At 38.5% G+C, this 5269-nt stretch overlaps 1 non-coding gene across 1 annotated transcript; it reads right to left on the reverse strand.

Annotated features, from left to right (window-relative positions):
- Window positions 1-3571: 3571 nt before the first annotated feature.
- Window positions 3572-3677, reverse strand: LOC121988091. Its single transcript, XR_006113851.1, has one exon. It is a non-coding gene; the product is annotated as a small nucleolar RNA R71 (small nucleolar RNA).
- Between the last annotated feature and the right edge of the window lie 1592 nt (window positions 3678-5269).

Consider the following 5269-nt stretch of genomic DNA (forward strand, 5'->3'; position numbering starts at 1 on the left):
AGCATGCATCACATACACACACTCAAGCAATTAATTTAATTGTGATTAGTCATGTCCCTACTACGATCTTCTCAAGCCAATGAGAAGATCGGACGGTCAACCTAAGGTCAACAGCTTCTCCAAGCTCCTCCCTTTGACCGCCACGTGTTGCTCGCACCCTCCTCGTAACTCCTCCTCGAGTGGACCTTCCACAGCTCCATTTTGTACATTACAAAGATGAAACTCGAGTTACATTCGAATTTAAATTATTTTACAACAGGAAATAAAATACATAGGCACGACGCGCAGGTCGCGTATCAAATATACAACACGCACAATCACACAAAAATGACACGCAGACCATATTATGAATTACAACACATGTATCCAATCCAATTAGGATTTTTGGGCCATGACTATCACAAATACATACATAATTCTAAATTATGTATTTTTCCATAATTTCTATAACTTTACTACTGATTTTTGTGATTTTACGAGTCGTAACTTCCCGGCGGTCCCGTTTAGTGATTTTTGGGCTCGATCGCGGGACAATGCCCCTTGCGGGGTTAGGGGCAGCGCCCCTTCTCGCGAAATGAATCTCACAAGTGTCCCACGACTATCTTACAGCGCCTTAAGCCACTATCCCAAAACTATTTGGGCGAACCCTTGCTGTTTCGGAAAGTTTTTCTCGGTATACGAAGCCTATAAGTGACCAAGCACTTGTTGCTTTGCATCTCCAAGAAAAATACTCATAAAATACATAAAAATCATAAATTTACAGAAAGTTACAGGTCTGTAATTTTTCATAAAAATTAAAATAAAACATGTACATGCTTCGCACGTGGCTCTGATACCACTATCGGGACTTTGGAGCCGCAAAAATCACTTTTTGCGTTGCGGAAACCCCGAAGTCCCATGCCACCGAATCCGTGCGAAGATAAAATTTCATAATTTCGTGTACAAGTTTCTCTAGTCCTAGATCTACACTAGATCTACATGGTAAAGAAGTTATACCTTTGATGCGAAGCCCTTCGCTTATCCCGCTCGTCCAAGGTTCGCTGGATCTCAAGGGTATCAAGTGAACACCCCTCTATGTGTATCTACATAAACAAAAAGGTGGAGAAAAACACCTAGAGTGTGCTAGCACTCTTGGATGTTTCGGCCAAGGAGGAGAGGGAGAGAAGAAGAATCAAGGAGGAATAATAATGATTGATAATAAAATAAGAGTAAAAAATGGCTTAAGTATTTTCATCTAATGAAAATACTTAATGCTTATTAACACCATTAATGAGCCTCATTAATGAGCCTTAATGAGTATTTAATATTCTTCATTAAATGACCATTTTGAAACTCATTCAAAATTTGAATCTAAACTTTAAATTGAATTCCATTTATCATTGAATTCAAAATTCAATGAATATCATCATTAAGACTCACTTGAATCTAACTCAAGTCTAGCCTCACTTGAGTCTAACTCAAGTCTAACCTCACTTGAGTCTAACTCAAGTCTAACCTCAATCGAGTCTTACTCAATTAATCTAATTTGGATTATTCTTAATCCAATTTGGTTCATCACAAGAACCTAATCGTCTAGGTACATCAAATGAACCTAATCTCCATCTAATTACCCTTTGTGTGTGACCCTATAGGTTCTTGTAACGTTGGCAATGCTCCTAAACCCATTTAGAAGCATAAGTAATGAGCGATATCTAGCAACACATCATTACTACCCAAGTTACAAGAATGTTAAGATCCAACATCACCTTGTGACTACTAATTGTGACTCTTCACAATATATGACAAGTGTCCTTCTATCCTTGACATCTAGATTGATCAATTTGAGGCATAGACGGTGTCATCCTCTGATAAATCTAAATCTTGAACTCCAAGTAGACTCACTCTAATCAAATGAGCTCAATATCTCATATTGACTCATTTGGGCATGGCCATGCACTTAGTGGTCTCACTCTATCAAGAATAACGATGTCACTCCCATTATATAGGAGGGATAGATCCCATCTACATCACTCACATCCCTCAGCATAATTTGTTACATACCCAGTAATCGCCTTTATAGTCCACCCAATTACGGGTGACGTTTGACGAAGCCAAAGTACATAACTCCTTATGTAGGGATCCATGGTGACTTCAGGTCCAAGGACTAATAGTCATACTAATAGCCACATGAGAAAGTATATGACACTCATATAACGATTCATGATACTTTCTCATGGCGGGTCATTCAGTATACATTCTCCAATGCATACCCATGTGTCAACTTGATATCTCTATATCCATGACTTGTGAGATCAAGTCATCAAGTTGACCTATATGCTAGTCTCGTCGCATTAACATTGTCCCTGAATGTTAATACTTAACTAGGAATGATTAAGAGTAGTGTTCTCTATACCATCTCACTATCAATTCAACCAATCGATTGATATAGATAAGAACCTTCTACTCAAGGACGCTATTATACTTAGTTATTTGGCACCGATACAAGTAAGTATAATAACCAAAACAAACGCCTTTATATACATAAGAATATGATACAATGAGTCCATACAACAATCATCATATGATTGGCTCTAGGGCTCTAACTAACACACACCAACTATGTTTTGTTCCTAACAAAACACCCCTGGCCGAGACCTTGCTGGTCACACACCAACTATGCTTTGTTCCCAACAAAACACCCATTTCGGTCAAGGCTTAAGATTTTGCCGAGATACAAAATCTAGCCAAGACTCATAGTTTGCCCGAGATTCGCTCTCTTGGCCGAAACCTTGTTTGGCTGGGACTCATAAATCCTTTTGCAAATCACAGTAAACCCTATCAAGTAATTTCTATATCATATATAAAAATTCTAACTCAGCATAGCCCTTCGCAAGTGGCTCTAATACCACTGTTGGGATCTAGCGCACTAAACACGCAAAAGCGCAGCGAAAAAAATACTAGATCCTCTTATCTAGCGGATCCATGCGATGGGAAGAAAATAATTTTCATGACAAATAATCTATGCTAAGCTACATGATAGGATTATACCTTTGTTTTGTGCCCTTCGCAATCCCGACAGTAACCTTTTCTTTGGATCTAAATCTCAGCGCGTTCAAGTGTCCACGCCTCTATGGTATCCACACGAACATATTCTTGGACGAACGAAGCCTTCGGAGAAGAACCATCTTCTTGTGCTAGCAAGAAGTATGGTTCGGCCATGGAAGAAAATTCAGCCATGGCAGAAGGAGGAAGAAGTTGGAGGAAGATCAAGAGACACCCATCTTGTCTAATGAAAAATCTCACCAAAAACCTATTTATATTCATCCAATGAATATGAAGAGTTTTTTTTCTCTTTGTATTCCTCTTAATGGGTTGGATTATTATATTGGATTAACCATTAATCCAATAACCCAATAAGTCTAACCCATTAAGTGTAACCCATCAATCCAATTTGTCTAATTCGGATTGAACTCAATCCAATGAGTGGGTTCATTTGAGTCTAACTCAATTAGTAACCAAAAGACCTAATCATCTCATGATTGGCTCTTAGGGCTAATTACTAACAATTTTTTCCCTCCAAGCAGAACTATTTATATGAGGAATTGCATCACAAATTTTGCTCAAGCATATGGAGAATCATTATTTGAAGCATGGGACAGATTCAAGAGTCTACAAAGATAGTGCCCTCATCATGGTGTGGAAAAATGGCTTACCCTGCACATATTCTATAGGGGAATTTCTTTCTCGGATAAGTGCTTGTTAGATTCATCAGCTGGAGGTTCTTTTATGGACAGGAGTATCGACAAAGCATATACATTGATTGATCAAGTAGCATTGAACCTCCATGAATGGTCAAACAAAAGTTGGATGGAATCTCCCTCAAAAATTCAAGAAGTACAAGCCATATATACAAGAGAGCCTGCCAAACAAAATGCAGTTCACCCACCCAAGAATGTTGAAATTCACAAGTCATAGAACGAGGAGTTCAAACATTTGGGAGAAAATATTAATAGCATAGTTTCAAAATGGTTCAAGGAAGACCTCCCTCCTACATAGACAGGATCTAGTGTAAATGATAATGATATTAAGCTGAGAAGTGGCAAGAATCATGAAGAACTTCTGAAGAAAGATTTGTTTAGAATTGAAGAGAAGAACAATAGAAGATCTCAAGAACTCAGTTCCATTACTCCAAGAAGTTCACAAAGGCCACAAGTACCTTTTCCTCAACGGTTGATGACACCAACACTAGAAAAGCAAGTTGGACCTCCTTCGCAAGATCAAAGGGAATATGGGAAAAAGGAAATACCTTTCCCAAGACTTTCACTAAAGGTTCCTTTTCCACAAAGGCAAGTGAGGGTCAATGAAGATGAAGACTTTGGCAAATTTTGTGACACTAATATGGTTGAGTGTAGATTTTTGGATGTATATGAAGATGAGGACTCTTCAGATGAGGATTCTGATGATAATGCAGTGGATAACAAGTCTTCATATCTACCTTCTGGGTTTATAGGGTGTTATGATGAAATTGAATTTTTAGATGATGAATGTGATGTGGAAGATCAACTTAAAACTGCAAATGAAGTTAGTGATCCTCCTATAGATGATTCTCCCACTGAGGATATAGATGTTGATTTATTTTTTTATGCTTATGTTGATGATGATGTTATGAAAGGAAGTGTAGGGAGCTGTGTTGTGGAAGCAGCATCTCAAGAATCACCTCCTTTATCCACACAACCTTCCGAGATTATGAGAGTTGCAAGGATTGAATATGTTGTGGACGAATGTGTAGGGACTTGAGCAATAGGAGCAAAGCCCCAAGAATCACCACTCTTACTTGCACCACCACTTGAGCCAGAGCTAGAGCCAATACAAGATTCAGAAGTCACATCCACATGTTTAGAACTTTCAGGTATCTCTCAGCAATGCAAGGTTAGTATTTCTAGTGATCTTTTGGAAGATTTTATAGAGGTACCTATAATTGATTTTGTTGGATGTGATTCGATTTTTGATACATATTCAGTTCATACTAATACGGTTCTAGTTCCTTCTTATATTACATGCTTGTGGGAGGTTTGCATTTCTTTTGGGTGTGTAGGTTTTCAAGAGGCCTATAGTTGAAAGCTTAGACTGAACCGTCTTCGACAACCTGAAAGAACTTCAAAGAAGACGAAGATGGAGAGAGTTATACTTTACTCTGTAGCTCCTTTGATGAAAGCTCTCTCCACAATAAGAGCCCTTGGTAGGAGGGTGTTGAAATATCTTACCCCTCCTAGAGTGAGATTTCGATGAA

This window comes from Zingiber officinale, chromosome 5B (genome assembly GCF_018446385.1).
Source record: "Zingiber officinale cultivar Zhangliang chromosome 5B, Zo_v1.1, whole genome shotgun sequence".
Taxonomy (NCBI): Eukaryota; Viridiplantae; Streptophyta; class Magnoliopsida; order Zingiberales; family Zingiberaceae; genus Zingiber; species Zingiber officinale.